This window comes from Nyctereutes procyonoides, unplaced genomic scaffold (genome assembly GCF_905146905.1).
Source record: "Nyctereutes procyonoides isolate TBG_1078 unplaced genomic scaffold, NYPRO_anot_genome, whole genome shotgun sequence".
Classification (NCBI taxonomy): domain Eukaryota; kingdom Metazoa; phylum Chordata; class Mammalia; order Carnivora; family Canidae; genus Nyctereutes; species Nyctereutes procyonoides.
In genome coordinates, this window is record NW_026575133.1 from 26,838,787 (window position 1) to 26,861,018 (window position 22,232).

Genomic DNA, 22,232 nt, shown 5'->3' on the forward strand with positions numbered 1-22,232 from the left:
TTTGGTACCCGAAGCTCGACATCAAACAAGTCACTTCTGTGCTGAGAAGGGCAGCCCTAACATCTTCCCGACATTCACATCCAGCAATAGGCTGTCCCGCGGGTTTTCCAGGGAAGGTACTCGATTCTAGGGGAAAAAGCAACAGAAATAAATACACTTCCGTGCACGCACGCGCACACACACCCACAGAAGCAGCAGCAGTAGATTCTGAAATGAAAACCGCTTCAATGCTACCAACGCAGGTAAGTATTAACAGACCCCTAAGCATGTGTTCATCCCCTCCTGTGGCCACTCACTCAGTTCAGAAGGAGAAATTCCCAGGCTCCTGCCCCCTGTCAAGCAACCTGGGGGGGGGGGGGGGGCCTTTGTTGTTTCTTCCACTTGGCCAGGGAAGGTGTAAGCTGCAGAGTGTTCTCAGACAGACCAAAGTGTAATAACAGGATCATCCTCTGAAACTCTGTGCCTTTTCCTTACTTGTACGTTCAGAAACTACCTTCTGGGGGAGAAGAGGGTGTGAGAGAAAAGCACAGCAGAGTAAGAGCAAGAATAATACAGAACCAAAATTGATAATAGATGCAGAGTTGTCCTTCTTCCCATACTTTCTGAATTTTCTTCCTAGATTGCAAATCAAAATCTGCATTTAAATAGAGTATTTTTAATGTAGAAAAGAGGAAGCCCTAGGGTACAGAGGTATTGCATTCAATATCTATGGGCACAACATTGCATTTCAAATGAGATGCGGCATTTTGAAATTTACTGAATATATTACATATTCCAAATTGTCTTGTTATTACCACTATTTTTACTCAATTCTCCTATCCTAATAGGTGTGTTTCTTTTATGACCAGGACTGTTAATAAAAGTAATGTGATATTACATCATGCTATCAATTGAATCTTGAGAAAAGATTACAACGATCCAAGGATTTCATAAGCCCCTGGCTCTGATAATTCCAGCCATTATTCAGTGTGAAATTCAAACAGTCTGAATTCATTAACATTGGTTGCTACAAATCTGCATTTTCAGACTTTGCCATAAAACGCAGGAGTCCAAACCTGGTGACCTGAATCGAACAGCCTTTCGTGGGAAGAGGCCGTCGTGCTCATGGGCCATTCCCAGCAAGGCTCTGGATGCCGGCCCTCTCCACGACTGACCCACCGCCGCTGGCTTCACACTCCATGTTCGGTCACGCTTGACGTACAGGCAAATCGCAGAGACCTTGGGCCACTGACAGGAGAGTGATGACCCGTTCCCAGTGATAAACCACATTACTAAATGGGTCTCCAGGTTGCTGGTCACATCTGGGCACAGAACCTTGACTCCAACACCTCTGTCTCCCTGTGGCTCAGATTGGCTCACCCTTGCAAAAATAAGAACTCAAATCCAATGTGCCTATGTGGGAAAGATTTCAGGGAACCCTACACCCTTCAGCCCTTGAAGAAACATCACTGCGAGGCTGACTGGATGGGGAAGTATGCCTTACTTCCAAAGTCCCAGGAGGCAACGACAACAGAAAAGTCACATGCGAGAAGTCTAGTGTTCTAGCCACCTTTCATCTAAATGTCCAAGTAACCTAGACCACGAGTATGTGTTCTCTGGCCATGGGGAAGTCCCCAGAGCTACCCCTCAAGCCATAGCATGGCTAGCTCATTTCCTAAGCTGCAAATAATGAGGAGGATATAGGATCAGTCATCCCCATGAAGCCCTTACCGTGGACCAGGTACCTGGCTAAGCCCTCCTCAGTGAGAGTTTCCCTGAACACCCAAACTCTTGAGATTAAGCACCACTAATCACCCCCATTTGACAGAGGGGGAGCCTGGGGCACTCTGCACAGAAGGCTCCTGTCTGCCCAAAGTCAAGGCCATCAGGTGGCCCTGCAAGCATTTCCTGGCCCTGCCCACAGGATCCTCCCACCCCTGCCCCCACCATCCATCACCAGGGCCCTGGCCAAGTCTTTGCCTCTGTAACTGGACTCTTTCTTTACCTTCCCCGTACAAACATGCGGAAGAGGTGCCAAAGCCATCAGGCTGCTGGAGGGAGCGGCTGCTACGATGGAGCTCCGTGCTAAAGAGCTGGGTTGCTTCCTGGCCAAGTCGAACGCTGCATCAATCTGCTCTGTTTAAACACACAGGCAGAAGGCTTTCCGGCCTTAAACAGGCCTCTGCGGTGCTGCCACTTAAGCCCGTGGGAGATCAGAGTACAAATCAATATGAATCCTCCTTCCTAGAGGAAGTTGCAATCCTATGTCGCGGTTTAGAGGTCATCTTCTGCTGTAATTAGGAAGTAGCAGGGAGTTTTGACCGAATTATGAAAAGCCAGGACTCTCGAAGGTTTTCAACTGTGGGGCCAGGGGTGTCAGTTCCACATGCAGGAAAATACTGGCTTGCAAATCTCCAAAGGAGGCAAAGCAGGCGGCCACCACGCTGGGTCTGTGGAGGAATTTGATACCCAGGCCATCTGTCCTTCAGTCCCAAGGGACTCCGGGCCACCAAGCTCTGGGAGACAGTTGGGCCTTCTTGCTGTCCTGAGTCCCTTGCTCAGACGTGGTCATGGAAGCTGGACCTGCAAGCCCTCTTGTCAATGAGGCTACTGCAAGCACAGCAGGGTGCAGCTGGATCCACAAGCCACACTAAATTCAGACTCCCCACCCTACCTTCATGTAGAGGAGGGCAAGGCATGCCTTTGCCTTCCTGCCTCAGAGAGCTTGGGAACACGGCTCTGTTATCTCAGGAACACATATACCTCCCCCTGGACAGGTAGCGTACCATGCTGGTTGGCCTTCTGTATGCAGAAACCACTCCCAAGCTAACCCTGCCTTCCAGACAGATGCTGGGATGGGTTTTGCTGCGTAGGCCCAGACATTCCACACCTCCCTGACCCCATCGCAGTCTGGGATCCACTCGTTCAATAAACAGTCCTGCTGAATCTGTTACATGTGGACCGTGTATGGAGAAATAAAGGTGACAGGGGCAGGGCACAAGGCTTCTACCTCAGGAAGTTTGCGGTCATCAACTCTGGAAGGTTCCACGTAATTAGAGCACTGCTCCTTAACCTTTATGATCTCCTTTCACCTGATAAGAGTCTGAAGGCTTGGCATCATCAGAGATTAAAATCCCACAGAAAATCTGCACTCACAATGACTAAAGGGCTCACAGCAGATAACAGGTCACCTCCTGCACTCAGGGAACCCAGATAACAGGTCACCTCCTGCACTCAGGGAACCCAGATAACAGGTCACCTCCTGCACTCAGGGAACCCACGCGAGGACCCAGCAAAGCCAGTCCCAGCAGGCGATCCTAGTAAGAGGCGCACAGGAGGCCAAGGGGTGAAGGGCAGCGTGACTGGGTCTAGACCTCCCAGAACACAGAGCCTCCCAGTCCTGAGTTCCCAGACAGTGGGAAACAGACAGAAATGTTCAGTCCACAGAGGCTGCCAGCACTGGAGGGGCAGTCCCGTGACCCTCAACTGCCATGCCCGCGTCCCAAGCTGCCCCGGGAAGAGAGAGCCAAAGCAGCAGCCCTCTGAACGGCCTCACCCCCGCGCCCCATGGAAACCGATAGCCCGCGCTGCCCTGCTCCGGCTGAATTTTTCAAGGAGTTGCAGGTTACACCCTGTCCAGGCCAACAAAGGTTTCCTTTGAGTTAAACAATGTATAGCTGAACCGGAAGAGGGGAGGCGATCACAGAAAACGTGTTGGGTTACAAGGCACAGGAACCAGATAGCTTTACCACCAAGACTCCTTTTCTGCAAATCTCCCCCATGAAGAGGGAGCACGACACAGTCCGATAAATCCAGGCCCACTCCACACGGAGCAATTAGAAGCTCACGCGGGGACACCCGATCCTGTCCGCATGGAGAAAAGATCGGGATCCTTTGTGGGAGCCACTGTCATGAGTGCACATTTATGAAGAAGTGGAAATTAAACACGGCGATCAGATGCTCAGAGCTGCTCCTCATGCACGGTTTGGGTGCTTACCCCCGCACACTAACTTTTCCCCCCTAACGTTCTATCTTTTGGCCATATAGGATTAATTTTAACAGCCCTCTCCAACTCACCCCACAGGCTGGTGGCAGTTCTTTTAAATAGTATACTGCTGAGAAATTGATTTGTTTGCTCCCCATGCCTCAAGAACCCACATAATAAAATATGTATAAATGTCACTGCTCAGGCTGCTTCTGAGAAGTCTAGGAAAGTGCTCATTTCAGCCCCCCCTGCACAGGACCCCACTCATGGTACACATACATCCTCATGTATAACCATGGCCCCCATCCAAAAACCAACGAATTACATAGCATTTTCTTTCAAAATCTCCTATTTATCTTTAACTGGTACAACTCTAGGGAAATGATCTTAATTGCTATGCAGAAAAAATGAATTGCAAATGCACTCAGGTGAACCAAGACTTTATTTTTAATAGCACAAGACCAGGTAGTAGTGGCCAAGTTGCCAAAAGGAGATGAGGGGGCAGTGGGCGTGGCTTTGATAGATTGGATGGATGGATGGACCAATCAATCCAGCAAAGGTACTCTGCTGGGAGCTAGCAAGGAACCCCAGGCAATAGGCCCAAGGAGAACTGGATTCTCCAGCCATTACCCAAAACCTCACTTCAGAAAATGCTTAAATCAGGATCCAGAAACTAGATTATGACAGACTCTGAAAATACCAGGGCTCTTTCGGTGTCACACGGGCTGTATGTGGAGTGTTTCATTAGCATCTGTAGCAGGGGGAGCGGAGGCTAAATTTAAAGTCACACCAGATCACACTTGAACCTGGGGAGGCAGCATGTGTCCCTCCATAAAATCCTTGTTGGGGGCACGGCAGGAACTAGTTATAACTCATACCACGTTAAATAAAGGTACTGGTCTAATGCATTCTAGAAGTCGTAGTAACGGTGACAACACACAAGCCTACACAAAAATTCAAAAAAACAAAAAAAACACCTTTCCCTCTGCTGTTAATCACCCTTACAATGCCGGATGAGAGGTGCCAGTTTTTTTATAGGAGACAGTTCACTTTCCTGTCCACTCACACACCAAAATACACAATCCTTATGAAACTTAGCGTCAACATAAAGTATCTCCTCGGACCAGCAGGGCTCTAACCCTGCAGGCCATCACCTCCTTCAGCTCCTCCCTATAATCTCCAAACACTCCCCAAGCCTCTGGATCTGTCTGCTGCCAATCGCCTCTGGATGTCCCGGAACGTGGGCTACTGTTCCCGGCCGTCCACTGGGAGAGACCAGGGGTAGGAGAGCCTCTGTCTGGGGCTTGTCTGGGCATCCAGACGGCTGGTCGCGCAGGGGCGTGCTCTGCGCACACGAGCCCTGCACCGTGGCCACACTCAGCCCCCACTCCATGTGGACCATGTGCTGGGGAGGGACAGGCTGGTCACATGCTAGAGAAGAGGAACGTATCTGAGACCAGGGGCCCCAGGAGTTGTCACCAACGACAATGGGGTCCTGCGATGCTGCTGGCAAAGCACGTCACACTATTGCAGCGTTTCAGGGGGACACGGGGAAGCCAGAGCTTGGGCCACATGGTCAGGGTCTCCAGCCCTATCCTCTCACAGGTCCCATGTGCGGGCAAAGAGATAGGACCATCAAGTTCCTCACTTTAATACAACAGGGATCTTGGAAAGGCAGGTGGGCCACACATCCATGTTTCCCAGCACGACATGTAGATGGGGTTCCGCGGGGTCACAACTCCTGCCCCAGCAGGGGAGAGGGTCACAGGGAACCATCACTCCCCAGCCGGGCCCCCCCAGCGGGAGCACAATTCGGCAGAGGCCTACCCTGGCCGGGAACCCCGGGAATTACAGACAAGCTTGCTTACTCTGGACACACGATGACAGAGAGAAAATTAAGACCCTGTGTTTCGTTCCGCGCCTCCCTGGCTTGGCGAACTGGCCGTGATTGGAACCAGCAGTCCTGAGGAGTGGGAGGTGGGCAACAGTACCGACAGCTGGAAACAAACCCACCAGGACGAGCCGGGGGCTGGAGGTTTGACCCGTGTGGGGCAGACAAGGAGAAACTCTTGAGAACAGAAACAGATCTCGGGCTTCTACGCAGAAGCCACACTAGGATTTTGAGGTTCTCGGTAGGAAAGAACAGGCCCGGGTGGATCAACAGCTCCCAGAGAACGGCTCCTGAGTGAGCTTGGATCTGGGGCTCAGGAAATAAAATCCAAACAAGACCCAAGAACCCAGAGCCCAGCTGGGGCCCTCCTCCCTTCTCCACAGAGCTGGCTGGAGCTCCAGCAGCATCTTCCCACCCCCCAGCTCAGCCTCTTGGCTGTTTCTCATCTAGAGAGAGTTCCCCTGCAGATAGAAGGCCCTGCGAAGCCTTCTCTGATTTGTGGTTCCCGATGTTGGCAGTCTTGCCTCTGGCCGAAAAACTGGAGGAGGATCACACGTCCCCAGTGCAGGCTGAGAGCTCAGGAGGACCCCGGAGGCCACAGTGCCAGGACCAACACGGCCACCCCACAGTGTAGCTGCTGGTTTTATAGAGTAGGGCAATACTTACCCTTCTGTTTTTCAGGAAGGAAATCGGTCTTGGCAGAAACAGGGCAGAGGCCCCAAAGACCAGGCAAAGGGCTTCACTTCACGGAACCCTGCTGGCCCACTGAAGCCACACCGCAGATGGCCAGCACAGCCTGGTGCCCACGGCAGGCTTGGGTGAGGCTCTCCCCACCTGCCAGGCACATCCGTCACCAGTCCCCCAGAGGCCTCAGCTTGTCGCCTTCCAGGGGGTGGGGGGAGCTTATGAAAGGGGTTGAGCTTTCACATCATTATTATTATGATCTGTCAAAATAACACCGTGCACAAGCTTCTCTGGGTGCAAGCAGCTGGATACGTTGCCACGTCTTTGCCAAACCACAGCCACCGCTACCCAGCCATCATCTTACAGAATAAAGGCAACAAGCTTTGATTTGCATTTCCATTTATTTGTAGACATTCAACAAAAAGGACGCTTATTCTTCCCTAACCACCTTTGTTGCAATCGCGAGGTAACTGGGCGCTGCTGCAAATGTTAACGCTTAATAACAAAACGGCACCAGAGCAACAATGATCCATCTGAACCGACGGAGAACAAACGGTCGGGTTCTAGGAGAAATCGGCAAACCAGAGGGCACTCCACGTTGTCATTTTAACAAATAACACACAGGACGAAGAGCAAAACCACAACAAAAATGCAGGATATAAAAACTTCGCATGCCATTATTCACTCATAATGACAAAATGAGACTCTCTGCAGGAAGAAAACTGAAAGGTTTCATTTGAAATTTATTTTTAAAAGGTCATAAACCAAAATAATGAAGTCTAGAATTAAGAAGCACATAATGCTCTTAAGTGAGGACATACTCAAAAATATGAAGGTCAAAAAGGACGTACAAATGGTTCTAGAGCCTCAGAGGTTTGCCATTCTGAGGCTGTGGCTTTTCATGAGATTTTGTGCAAAACATCTAACTTCCTTCTCCTCTGCCCACATTAAACAAGATCTGTCTAGACCAGAGACCTCAGCAGGTGAGTTACCGGGTTGAAATCAACACGTGGTCTTTCCTCAGGCTGCAAGGCAAGCTGTCCCTCTTATGTTGCTATGTATAGACCACAGGTGGGGCTGACTGGGGAGGTGCCTCTCCCCCAAAAAAAAGAAAGAAGAAAAGGCGGCGGGGGGGGGGGGGTTTACAATCGACTGGGCATAGTGACAAGCCATAGAGAAGAGTTCCGAGAGTGAACACATGCCTTCTAGGGACATGTGGGACTCCACCCTGTACTTGTGAGGGTGGTTGGGGCAAAGGTAAACTACACTACCAGATACTCAGGGCTGGGGGCACCAGGCCAACAGGGCTTGGTTCTAGACACAGAGAGCATCCTCCCGGCACAACAGCCATGCTCCAACTATGGTCAACTTCAGTGTGCTACCAAACATCTCGAGCTCCTCCAAGATGTTATCAAAATGCATTTCCCCAAAATTATGCCCCAAACACAGAAGTGGGAACGAGCTGATAGATCAGGCTGTCTGAGCATGCTCAGTTCTCAGGAAAAATGTGTTATCAGGAACCGTGTTGCAATCGCATTCTGATACAGATGCAATGCTAACTGTTCTTCTCTTGGAGGTCAAGACCATCAATAAACAGGAGCCTGCCATGGTTCAACTATCAGGCGAAGTCAAATGAAATTGCTGTAACTCAACAACATTTTTTATATTTTTTAAAGTCCATTTCATCTTTTACAATGAATTCCCACATTCTTATCTTTAGAGGAAATAGTTTTCCAACCCTGTGGTGTCTACAAAACGTACTAGGTGTTATGCTCAAGTTTTGGCTATCTAATGGAGATGTTGCCCCCACCCACCCCCCACTCCACTCTGCTCCCCCAGCCAACAGGCACTGCCAATGGTTGGATATGGAACTGGACACCTGTGCAAGTCCAATGGATTTACATCACTGTTACCACGACCCCAAAACCATCTTTGGCCCCAGCACCCAATACTGAAACCAACACCCCAGGAACCCCAAGCCCACAAAGATTTTATAACAACATCACCTCTGCCTGAGAATCCAGCAGACAGGATCTTAAAAGTTTCTCTTAGAAGAATGGGTGAAAGAAAGGAATTAACATTGGCCCCAAAGGCAAAACTCAGTGTCTACAGTTCAGAGTGGCTATCATGACTTAATAATAAATACACTCATTTCCCCCAAAGAATGTTCGGTATTTCTAGTCTCTCGTCCTCCCCGATGCTGAGATTCTTGGAATTGTTCCAAGACTATGGAGTCTCCTCTGATAAGCAGTCCTCTGAACTATATACTCTACTATGGCCTTTGGTCGGGCAAGCCCTCTTGGGTCACTCTCGGGAGTGGCTTCCAGACGTCCACACCAAGTTTAGTCATAAAAGACAAGGATCTTGGGGATCATCGTAGTCCAACTACTGAATTCACACCTACGACCTCCAAACGCCTGTAAGAGGTAACTGCTGGCAAGCAGGCCCAGGTCCCAGGGTCATCTCACATCAGGATCTCCTCCTGACTCTATCCCATAGGCGGATGGGGAAACACACAGGGAGACCCTTCCCTGGGCCACAACCCTCCCTGCTAGTTAGGTTCAGGCTGTGGTTGTGTTCAACCTCCCACCCACTCGTGCTTATAGAGGAATACTGCCCTGGAGGTCTCTAACAGGGCCCAGCTCCGAGGAAGCTGGGCCAAGCCCACAGGGGTACACCTGCCCATTCCCCGAACCAGAGGCTTGATGCTATCCCTAACACTTCGGGCAACACGCCCAGGGGTTTGACAGAAAGGACACCGAGAAAATTTGCTCTCACACTCTTTTTCTTGCTTTTAAATGACGCTGTTAGCTCAAGGAGAAAACATTTTTTTCCAGCAAGAGAAACATCAATCACTTCTGAGAAGTTGCCATTTTGAGACTTTGAGTAAGATGCAGATTTTGTGAAAAATGGCAAGTGGCGTGTTGTGACTAGACCCTGGACCTCCAAACCTTGCTCTGGGTAAAGGATTGAACTACCATCGATCGAGATTTTCTCAGCCACACTCTGGAGCGAGCACAGGCAAAATTGAATGCTCTCTTCTGCACACACCCACACCCCCAGTCAACTGCACCAGAAAAAAATCATTTCATGTTCAAGACATTCTAGAGGTTGGTAACTCTAAAAATCTAAGCTCATTAGAACTATGCCTTCATCAGCAAACTGCTTTCTTTCTAAAGACATCCATCTACCTTTTTACTCACGCGTCTTTGGGGTGGCATGAGACTATTTCCCTAATTCATTTTTATTCTTTGTAATTAATACGTCGAGAAGTCCTAACACGACTTCCATTCTGCCTTGAGTTTCCTAGTAGTATAATTTCCGTTGACTTATCTCTGTAGCAGCAGCGACAGCAGAAACAATCACTTTACACTGAACTATATTGCTTCAGAGTTAATTACATGTATTTTGCTTTTGATAAATGAAAATACCAGATGCAATTAATTGAAAGACAATCAATAGGATCCTGCTATTAGACATCGCAATGAAACATCCAAAGCCTGCTGGCAATCCATAGTCATCAACTAATTGAAAACGCATTCCAGAGGGGTTTTAAAAAACCTGAGCTTTTACCTGGAGATATTTTATAATAACTCACCAATATAAATCTGTCCACAAACTATAGTTCACACGATGGGCTGTCCGTCTTCGTAAGGGAATCCAGCTTCATTGGTTCAAAACCATTTAAGGCGATGAAAGTCTGAAAGTACAATGAATTGGGTCAGTGGAGCTGAAGCAGTGATTTTTTTTTTCCTGTTGTTTACATCTAGCCATTCCTTAATTGCATTTTTCCAATGCCTTCGATTCTAAGCTACCAGAGGTTATTAAATGGTTTCATTAAAAATACTATTTGTCTTGCTTTAGTCACACACCAGATCAAATTAAACAGTAGAGCACCAGAACAAATGAACCCTTTCCATCTATTTTGACACAAAGCCAAGTGTGCAAGACCAGAAGGTGATATTGTGTCATCACCGTGAAAATGTCATTTACATCTCTTTACATCTCCAAGTAGCAAGCAAAGGACAACACAATCAATACCTGCAAGCAAAAAGTATTACCAACTGTTTGAGAAATATGGAAGTATAAAGTGCAATTCATACGCCCATGGTTTATAAGTGCTATTAGCATAAATGCTGACAACTGTTAATCCACTGTAACTCTGATTAACGGTTGCAGTTGTCCATTAATAGAAGGCATTTTAACTTACTACTGAAATTGATTACTCAGTTAAGAATTCAATCCTAATGTTCAATAAAATTGCACTTTCTTGGCAAATGCAATATGAAATGAGGTGATGCATTAAACAGCACTCACATTTATTTTACTATACAAGGGACGAAGAGGAAATCTATTGCGGTACCATCGCTTATCTGAACCACTTCCTATATGCACGGAGTCGTAAGAGGGGCAGGTGGGGAAGGTACTCCTGGGGCAGGCAGCACAGGCAAGCACCCGGACGAGTGTGTCCAAGTGCCTCTTCGGTGACTTTCCCATGAAGAACAGACAGGATTGCAACACTGCACTTGTCACGCAACCTGACTGTCCATGTTTCAAGGTAGTATTTCTCAAGACCCGTGAGAAAGGAGAGCTACACGTCCTGGAAATGAACTGTTGCAGCCAAACCCTGACCATTCCCAAGCCCATCTTATAATCAATCAGGATTCAGATGGTTGATTAATATTTCAAAAAGGGTATGATATCACAGAAACCAGCTTCCCGGCTACATTCTACTTCAAACCATTCGAGTCTTGGGAAGCTAGAGTTTGTGTGTGCTAAGAGTTTCTTAATATACTTTTTCCTCCTTTAATTTTTTTTTAAAGTAGGTTCCACAACTAGCATGGAATCCAACAAGGGGTCTGATTTCACGACCCTGAGATCAAGACCTGAGCCAAGGTCAAGAGTCAGATGTTCAACCAAGACACCCAGGTTCCTCACTTTCTCCTCCTTTAAAACAATAGGGTCATCTCTTAGCATAACCAATCCTGTGGCATAAGCTGCTCAATAACACAGCCAGTCAGAGAAAGGAACCACTGGGCCTCCTAAGTCCATCCACTACCCATTCAAAAGAACCTATTTGTGTTCTCTATTCAGCACAACATAGCAGAGGATCTGGGTGCTCCAACATCAACCAGATCCCACAATAAAACTAGAACTGAGTCAAGGGCAGGCACGGTTCTGTAGAACTAGCCGGAAAAAGGGGGACCTCTATAATCAGGGTATGATTTACCATACCTAGGAACTATCCTGAAATTTTCAGGAGGCCAGAGCTTGCCTAGCTAACTCCTGTGCACCCTTCAAAACCCATCTCCTAGATATCTTCTGTAACACCTTCCTGCTCCAGCTGCCAGGCTGTTTCATACCCTGACCATCTCCAAGTCTCTTCAGTGTTAAATGTCTTGATCCCATGTGATTCATATCTAAATTTCTCCAGGTGTGGACCATAGCTGAAAACAAAATCAAATATTTAACTAACTGTGTAACAGAATCTATATCCTCAGTCTAGTACTGCTTGTCCTAGTAGGTCACAGGCTCCCATTTCATTCCTGTTTCCAGCACTTACACAACAGACAACTGAATGTATATGGATACATATAAATGATGCGTTTCCAAAAACGTGGGGAGATTATACACACATCTGACTCTTGGATGACATGGGAGTGAGTAAAGTGTGCGGGTCCACTTATACATGGATTTTTTTTCAACAAGAGTACAGTCCTGTAAACGTTATTTTCTCTGATGATTTTCTTACTTATTTTTTCAAGCTTGCTTTATTATAAGAATACAGCCCATAATACAGGTAACATACGAAACGCATCTATCGACTGTTTATATCATTATTAAGGCTTCTAGTCAATCATAGGTTATTGGTAATTAAGTTTGGGAGAACTCAAAAGTTCTATGTGGATCTGACTGCCGGGGGGGGGGGGGTGTCCCCAAGTAGTTCAGGGATTGACTATGTAACAATAGAAGAGCTCCCCTTTGGAAAGGAAGGAGGGAAAGAAAAGATGTTGGGGAGGTGAAATTGAGCAGTGTAAAGAGACTTCTTGTTTTTAAAGGAAGGTCTAAAGAGAAATATACTAACAAGGTAACATTTTACGGGGGGGGGGGGGATTTTTACTTTGAGATACTTCATAGTGAAACTAAAAAGAGAACAGACAACTCTGCCCTTTTAGAAGGCTTCACAGAAGAGGTGACAAATTCAGGAGAGCCTGCGATGGCCCAAGCCGACAGGGACAGCTTAGTAGCAGCAGATGGAGAACATGAAAAAAGGCTTGGAAGACTGCCAGGATGTTGAAAGCCGGGGCCCTCTGTTACTTGGAGGTGGGAAGAAGTACTTTTAAAAGCCGGAGCCCCAGAGGGCACCTGGGTGGCGGCTCTGTTGGGTGTCTGCCTTCCACTCGGGTCATGATCCAGGGGTCCCGGGATCGAGTCCCCCATAGGGTTCCTGCTTAGCTGGGAGCCTGCTTCTCCCTCTTCCTCCCGCTGCTCCCCCTGCTTGCGCTGTCTCCATCAAATAAAACCTTCAAAAACAAAAACAACGACAAACACACAACCATGAGCCGCGGAAAGGCTACGAATCCACAGACCCCGGTTTCCGTGCATACTCGAGGGCAGCTCAACGCACCAGAGTGCCACGCAGACCCGTCACGATTTAGAAGTTTCAGGAGGATGCATGAAGGCACAGGAAGGACTTAGCGTAAAGTCACCACGGCTCCTACACAGGCAACCTCCAGCCCAAGCAGGGGTCCCACTGAGGGCCTTGGCCACGGTGGGTGAATGCCAGTCAGGTCCCCCATCAGGCCGGGGTGAAAGGCTCCTATTTTTTGCCTGTGCCATCACCTGGGCGAAGCTATTCCACATCCCGTGGCAAATGTGTTCCGCCCACCTTTGGGGAGTCATGGGGCAAGCCCTCGCGAGCACCCCGCCCACACCGGAGGGCACAGCAGCACCCAGAAATCTGGGGGAGCGTCAGCCAGGCCATGTCCTGGGGCTGCCTACAGATGGGAACAGACAGTTCAGGACACATGGCCTAGAAGGAACTTCTCCTCCTGGATTTCTAGTTCCTTCTACAGGAAGTCAGGCCTATGAAAGTTACTATTAGGTATACAGTTAAGTAAGATTACTTTTCTGAGCCGGAATGAGATGGAAACCTGGGAAATCTGTGAAGAGCCAGACCAAGCTCTACAAAGGCTGGTGCAGCAGTGGGCCCGCGAGGCTCTGTCCTGGCTCATTCCAGAAGGACCTGTCCTGCCTCAACTTCAGTGTCTTTCCCAAGGGCTCCTGTGTCCTGCCCTCCAGCATCCAAACTGCAGTGAGGGGAGCACACGGCGGCTCAGCCTGGGCTCTCCCACCCTCCCACCACCTGCCACATCCTCCACGGAAAAGGCCCACTGACTGCACTTGCTCTGTGTGTTATACTTCACACGCTACTTCGTACATCTCAACTTTGATGTGCCACGCCAGCTCGTGTTACCATTGGGGCCGACCTGAGCCCCATCTGGATTCTCTGCTCTGCCTCATATTCGGGTCATCGAGGCTTTAAAATGCCCATCCTGTCCTGCCATGGGTGGTGGGGGCTACAGGAGAGACTAACAGAAACAAAAGCCGTAAGCTTTCTCTTAAGGGCCTTGGGTAGGTCCCGGGGGAGCCCCTCATGACCTGAAGGTCCATGGGTCCACTCCTCATGCAAAACCTGTTTCAATCTACTCTCCCCTCCTGCTGCAGACTGAGGCCCCTATCACTGTTCAGTGTGAGACGGCAGTGACCCTTAGCGATGGGACCACTAATAGGGACGTGAAGGCACAGAAAGGGGGTGCCAGCCAGGGACTTTCCCTGATATACACAGCAGGTCCCCTCAACAGTCTCAAGTTCAAAGGCAACAGACAAGGAAAAGCCTCAGGCAGACGTGGAACCTAGAAGCTCATGGAGAACACAAACGCCTTGTAAAACAGACCTGCCTGGGTCACAAGTCGTTCTGGACCAGGTGGATGAACACATGCCAACAACCAGGAGAGCATCTCACAGGATGCCATGAGCGCCCTGGGCCCCTGTTCCACTGTCTCCACACCGGGTCCTATACTTACCAGCCCCTGGTTCACACCCTGGCCACCTCAGCTGTTCTCTCAGGGCAAGAACTCCCATCTCCAGTCGGCCCACTCTCTTCAGGGTCACTATGAGTTTGTGGGGGGCAAAGCAATCCGCCAAGACTAACGAGATGGCATCAGGGCTCCCCCAGCAGTCTGGGCAGAGCCAGGCGATCGATCTACATGCCTGGGGAGCTGCTGGGGAGCAACATGGGGGCAGGACGGGCCAGCAGTGGGGGTGCGGGGGGGCAGCCTTCTGCCTCTGAGCACGCTGGGCCACAGGTGGGATCTGCGCTCCAGTCAGGATGCCAGGCCAACTGCAATATACAGCCCAAGTGGCCCAGGATGGCACCCCCACCCCTCTGCCTGCCCAGACTTCAATTGTTTGTTTTTTTTTGTTTTTTTTTGTTTTTTTTGTTTTTTTAACTTATGATAGTCACAGAGAAAGAGAGAGAGAGAGGCAGAGACACAGGCAGAGGGAGAAGCAGGCTCCATGCACCGGGAGCCTGATGTGGGATTCGATCCCGGGTCTCCAGGATCGCGCCCCGGGCCAAAGACAGGCGCCAAACCGCTGCGCCACCCAGGGATCCCTAGACTTCAATTGTTAACTCATCCCAGAAAGGCCCAGCCCACCGACATGAAGCAGTACAGAATTCTGGTTTAGCTGTTACATGGGAAAAAGTAAGGAAAGGACAACGTTCACCGAAGAGCAAAATGTTCCCTGCACGTCGGTCACGACAGAATTAACACGGTGTGATCTGAGATGCCATCGCCTCGGCGCAGCCAGGTTATTCCTCCCCAGGATTCAATTCCACTCACTATTGCCTAATAATAAATAAACCATATTAATTAGCTTTGAAACAATTAGCCTTTATTCATGGGAAGAAAAAAAAAAAAACAAAAACCCACAACCCTGAAAGCTAATTCTTTCCAGGTCCCCATACAGCCCACGTTGGCATTGAGACACTTAAGGTCAAATCAACACTTCGTTATAATCCCACGATGTCCAAGAGTTTCAGCTTCAATAAGAAAAATGCCCTCCAGGCAGAAACTTTACATACACAGTCTTTGTGAAGAATGTTTATGGAAATTTTGTAATATTAAATATGTTCAAGCTGGTTTTAAGTTTTAAGAAAGTTAAAGGCCCAACAGCTAAGATTTTAAAACTCTTGTCTTCAAATATAAGGGCAGCCAGTGGAAAACTGTAAGGGAAGCCTTGGAACTCTGCCATTTTTTTAAGGAAAACAAAATAGGATATTTTCTCAGTGTTGTCTCAGATGTAGTCAATTAATTTGTCCCTTTCTCTGCTTTGTTTTCAGCTTTTTTTAACTTCTGTATCCTATAGAGCCTGAAGATTTGAGACGGGCTAGGTGAGCAGGAGAGCACAGCCCTGTAGCATTAGCTGGGTGCTGCACAATGCTCCATCTCCAAGGCTAGTGCGTTGGAGAAATAAACAAGAGGAGAAATAAACAAGAACACGAAGTAATTCCACTGGAGAAATAAGCAAGGACAGGAAGGTGCCAGGTGGGGGGTGAGGTGCGGGGGTGGTACTTGGAAACAATTGTAAAAGTGACCAGGGAAAGCAAATTAATACATGGGTGCTGATCAGGCCTGGCACAAGCCAAGGTTTTTTGGGGAAAAAAAGTAGATCCATAAGCATCAACCCCCACACACACACACAATGACGTCATTTTGTGAATTCAAGCTGTGGTCCCACACCCCAAACTGCCCAGCTGGCCAGGAGAGGGAAGGCAGCTGGCCTGAGCAGTCTGACCCTCTCAGCTCACAGAAGCCTGTAGGAAAAGTCAGACAAGCCGTGAAGCTGCTTTGTTAACTCTGAAAAGACCAGAGGAGCAGAAGGAATCCTTGCCAGGGGGCCAGGACCCCCTTCAGATCAGCCTGGCTCACAAGGAAGCCCGGCCACTGAGGCCTCTGCTGAAAAGTACCAGGACCCAGTTTCCAGCAAGGGAGGAAATGAGATGATGACCACCCGTGGCAAGTCAGAGACACCTGTAGGTGGCTTCCTGTGGTTCCAAATAGTTAACTGAACAGGAAACTATAGGCCGAGGCACATATTCCTCTGTATTCTAGGGCCTGGAACCTGCCAGGAGTGTAAGCAGACATGGGCTCCCTGAGGACAGAGCCCACCTGGTGGAACCACTAACCCATCAGGGCATCTGGTAGGGAGGCCCTTGGCCTGAGCTTTCTCCCTGGTAGGGTGGCAGGCTCCGGAAGAGGAAGAGGTTCTATCTAAATGCCTTTCCTCCAGGCACCCCATCTAAAAACCCCATGTGATGAAAGGGTAGGGGGAAGCAGAGGGGTCTCCTGATGCTCAGTACCACCACAACATCGAACTTACAGGCTGACAGTCTTTAAAATAAAATCCACTGATGAGAAAGCAGAATGTTGAAGCGTCAGAGAGCCAAACAACTCCACATGCTGCTGTGGGAATATGAGGGCTCCTTTTCTGAGAGGTTTAGATTTCATCCTTCACCCCATTTCCAGCATTTACATAAAAATAAACCATCTAAGATGCCCCCAACAGCTAGATAACTCTCTCTCATGAAACACAACAGATGCACACCTATATTTGCTGTGCCTGTATACCATACACTACACCACCTGTATCAAAGATTGGCTCAAAAAATATTTAAATATTTAACATAGGAAAAATACTTATAGGTTAAGTGGAAAAAGAAGTATGAAATACATAAAATAATCCAATCATAACTTTAAAATATTCTTTAAATAGCCATTTTCAGGACACCTGGGTGGCTCAGTGGTTGAGGGTCTGTCTTCGGCTCAGGGTATGATCCTGGGGTCCTGAGACCGAGTCTCTCATCGGGCTTCCTGCATGGAGCCTGCTTCTCCCTCTGCCTATGTCTCTGCCTCTGTGTCTCTTATGAATAAATAATCTTTTTAAAAATGGTTATTTTCATTTTTTGTATATACTTAATATAAAAGACAATTTATATTCAAAATATTATTTCTCTACACTAAGTTTAAAGGTTTTTTTTTTTTTTAAGATTTTATTTGTCAGAGAACACAAGCAGGCAGAGGCAGAGGGAGAAGAGTCTCGACCCCAGGACCCTGAAATCATGACCTGAGCTGAGCCAAAGGCAGAAGCTTAACCAACTGAGGTGATTTTTTAAATCTAAGTCTTTCGGATTATGAAAATCATTTCGTTTTCTTCATTCTTTGCTGTTTTCCATTTCCTGCAAAGAACAGAACATGTATAGTGAAGATGCTGTGGGTTCTCTGTCAAGACGGGGGGGGGGGGGGTGTCCTGATGCTGGGAGGTGAGCTGGGGGTATAGGACAGGAGGCCCCAAGTCACGGCAGCAACTATCTAGGTGGGTTTTGAAGCAAGTAAGGTAGCTCCCACATCCTGGTGCAAGTTCAACCTGCAACGGGGTGTCCCTCTTGGGGATTCCAAAACATAAGTTTGAATTCCAATGGCCAAGCAACCTAAGCCAGAGAATCCATGGAAGGAGGAGGGGGGAGACAACAGCATAGTGGGGGGTCCCTGGGCTCCAGGGGGGAGCTGGCCACCCACCCGGGCCTCTGGAGAACGATGCAGCACTGGCCGGGAGAGCAGGGCAGACTGCTCAGCAGGCTCTGCCAAGGTCTTGGCCACAGATCAGACCACGGAAGAATGAATGGAGAAGCACTGGAGAATTTAGAGTGGAGTCCTCAACCCCTAGAGAATTACTTACAAGAAGAGCGAGCGATCAGCTTTCAATAGCAACACTACTGATCAATGGGCTCCATGCGGAATATTGAGCAGGGCAGTGGAGTGGGTATAATTCATGCGGACAGTTAACAGCCCGTCAGGCCCCTGCTGTCCCTCCCCACCCCCGTCCTCACCCCCACCCCTTTATAGACCAGAGAAGCCAATCACTGCTGTGCTTGTTTTGTAACTGGTTTAGCTGGTCAGCTCCATGCCAACAAGAACACCGTGGATTTTAACGTTGTTGGAGACTAAGCAAGAGTTAAGAGCCGTAGAAGGAGGCTGTATGTGGTCCTGGAAGAGTTGCTCATCCTCAGAATGCCTTCCTCCCATTAGCCCAGGATGTGACCATTAGCACCTCGTTTGTTGGGGATTCCTGGGATACTGTGGGGCTGTGTACAGGGGGCTGGGAGCAGGGTGGAAGCACCTGAGCAGCCCTATCATTTAACAAATGCGGTCTTTAGTGACCTGACTGGGTAAATTCAAGAATCCAGAGTCAAAAGGAGGAGAGAAAGGAAGGAGAGAAGAGGAGAGACACGGAGGAGAGGAACGGAGGAAATAAAGGGTGAGCCTGCAGGAAATTAGGTTGTTTTATTTCAAAGCAAATTTATTCAAACCCAAACCTCAAGGTTCAGGGAGGATTTAAGTATAAGATGAAGTACATCACTGCCATCAAATGGAGCAGCTGTGGTACCTGCAACAGAGGAGAGGACCTTACATTTTAAAATCCACTTACAAGGCTGGGCATGTGACAGACTAGCACGTGGGGAAACCCTGCACAGATAAACACAAGTGAGGCAACCAAAGGTCTGAGAATTTATGGGTCCAGAATCTAGTTCCTCTAGTGTCAACAACCTTTATTTTTAAGACTAAATCAGAGTCAGATGAGATCCTCTCGAAGGTAAGCCAAGACCCAGGATCACCTGGCCAATCAGGGACAAAGGCAAAAATCTAGCTCGGCTTGGTCCTTTCCTTTCTCTTTTCTTTTCTTTTTTTTTTTTTTTTTTTTTTTAAGATTTTTAATATATTTATTCCTGAGAAAGAGAGAGAGGCAGAGAGACAGAGGGAGAAGCAGCCTCCCCGCGGGGAACCCGATGTAGGACTCAATCCCAGAACCCGGGATCACAATCTGGGCCAAAGGCAGACACTCAACCACTGAGCCACCCAGGCGTCCCTGGCGTGGTCCTTTCCACTCATACCCCAACACGCCATCAGAACACCTGGCAGTGGGGTATAAAGCCCCTTAACTGGTGGATAGCCTCTTCACCTGTGACCCCAGCTCAGACCAGATCCCTGATACAGACATCAGACCCTCTTCATCCAAAGAAATCCAGGACCAGGAGAGAAAAGCCAAATATCAGCCCAGCCCAGGGGCCCCCTCCCCACACTGTATGACCCCACCCCAAGAGCCAGGGGTTATCTCAGTGCAGGCGCCTCCCAGGTATCAAGCAGCATCACCCACAGTAAGGCCGGCCTGACAGTCTTATCTAGGAAAAGCCCCTAAATTACCTATCGATTCGTATACATCAGGTCAATAACCCTGGGAATCCTGAACTCACTTCCACACCCCTAATTCCTCAGTTGTGTTTCATTAATTCGCAAAGTACAGGCAACCTTTTAGCACGGATGGTCATGCGGGCAATAATTCTTGAGTGCTGCCCTGTCTTACAAGAGGAGTGTGTAAATACACGCTTATGTATGTGCACAGCACAGTGCACATGTGCTTCCTGAAGGGATGGCAGCAGCTCAAATGCCTCAACTCTGAAATTAGGTTCCCAGAACCTGTCAGTATATCGTCGTCACGAACACAGGCCAAAGCCCCAGGTGCCCACACGGACTCCTGAGGTCCTGCTGACGCTGCCTTACCCCACTTCACGCATCAGGCCTGCGCCCCACACGTCACTATTGTCACTGTGTAGCTGCTAATAAACAGAACCTCAAAATTTGATGACCCGTTATCCCAAGTTTTGTTTCTTCACATCCTGCAATCACCGAGCAATATGCAAAAGCACACCCCAGACAGACAAAACTCCCGAGCCAAGCCCACCTGGCACCAGCCACTCACGCATCACTCCATGGGTGTTCACAGAGACAGGAGGCCTGGATGCCCAGGTCCTCCTGACATTCAAGCAAGTGGGGGACCTGGCGGGGAGGAATGTTGGGAGCAGCTTTCAGCACGCAGGTCCCCCACTAGAGTTTCCTCTTACCCACTTCTGGTCTAAGACTGGGTCAGAAACCTTTGGGATGGAATATTCCCCACCAATAAAAGGGAACAAATCAGGTACACACAAAAGAACTTGAACGGAAATCCAAGGGAATTACGCTGTGAAAAAATTCAATCCCAAAAGGCCGCCTCTACTTTGACTCCACGTATGTTAACATCCTCATGTGACAAAATTACAGAGATGAAAAAACAGATTAGTGGTTCTCAGGGTTAGGGACTGGGAAGGGGGCAGGACACGCCAACCCTAGAACAGTGTAAGAGCAAGCTAGGCGCCGGCCACCTCAAGAGGGTGTGGCTGTCAGTGGGCAACAGGGGACGTCTTTGGGGCGGTGGAAGTGTTCCGTGTCTTGACCACAGTGGGGCATGCTGGCACCAACACGTGCACTATTGCACAGAAATAAACACACACTCAAACGAACACATGAACCCTGGGGGAAATCTGAAAGGGATCTGGGGATTACATCAGTATCAACTTCCCGGTTAACTGGTACTATTGTCCGGGAAGATGTTACCACTGCGGGAGCCTAGATAGGGTATTATTACAACTACATGTGATTTGAGGATTACTTCAAAATAAGTTTAATTACAAACTTAACAACTAGGTTTGCCCTGTTTTTTGGGGTTTAGTTGGGCTCGTGTGGACCACAGATAGGGTAATTCCTTTCTTTTGTGGATTGCTGTGTTTACAAGAAGAGGAGCCATGAGGAGCCAACCCTAGTAACAGGATTTACACACTGAACTGGAATCGGCTTCCTCTGGCTGCCTGGGCCCACGAGCCCAGCCTGCTTCTCAAAAGCCAGAGCTCCCAGCTCCTGAACCCTGACCTCCGCCGCAGTCGGCAAAGATGCTTGCTATGTAAGTTCTTTCCTGGGAATGGTCACACCTGACTGGTTTCTCCCTCTCCCAGCTGCTGCGGGACGCCCGGGGCTCCCCAGGTCACAAGTGACCAGGGCGCCTTCCCTGGCGGAGCAGCCCTGGAAAGGACTGGAGAGAAACCAGCCCCCCGAGCTGGCCTGTGCTGGGTGAGTGGGAACACTGGCGGGGAACTAAACCCAGGCCTCCCTGAACCCAGTCTGGCTAAATCGAAACTACAGGCAACAGGCTAGAACAGGCCAAGACCGTCCTTGGCACACGCGCGCGCGCACACACACACGCACACACACACACGGTTGTACGCTGGGCTGGCTACTTTCCTGCACCCACCTCGCTCAAAGAAAGTTCTGGAGCTGAAGAGTCTGGGCAGATCACCAGGGTCAGGCGAGCCACCTGCCTGCTCGGACCCACCGCTGCACTCCTGCTCTTCCAGCAGCCTTCTGGGACAAAACTTAATCACACTGTACCAACCGAAAGGTCTTTGGCTGTGTCCTGTCTATCCTCCCGTGATCCCCCGTGGCCTCCCTTTTAAGGAAAGCTGGCACACTCACTCCTCACACTCGCCGGTACCTCCCTGTTGATTCAAAGAACCCAAGGAAGAAAACTGCAAGAGCGTCTTTGCTGTTTCTGCCTTTATTGTCTTCAGGGCTACACTTTTTTTTTCCCCCCGATTCTTTCGACAATTTATCCTTCATATCTCCCGGAGACAGTAACAAAAACATCTCCCTCTCCCCCCAAAAATGTGCCATTAGATACAGTGTACAGCTGAGAAGTATTTCA

At 48.9% G+C, this 22,232-nt stretch overlaps 1 protein-coding gene across 6 annotated transcripts in view; it reads right to left on the reverse strand.

Annotated features, from left to right (window-relative positions):
• Positions 1 to 22,232, reverse strand: part of CTBP2 (C-terminal binding protein 2) — a 156,432-nt gene that overhangs the window by 97,571 nt on the left and 36,629 nt on the right. For all 6 annotated transcript variants that reach the window (XM_055345864.1, XM_055345862.1, XM_055345859.1 and 3 more), the window contains one exon: positions 10,138 to 10,239. The gene's annotated coding sequence lies outside the window, so the exon portion shown is untranslated. The remainder of the gene's footprint in view (positions 1 to 10,137; positions 10,240 to 22,232) is intronic.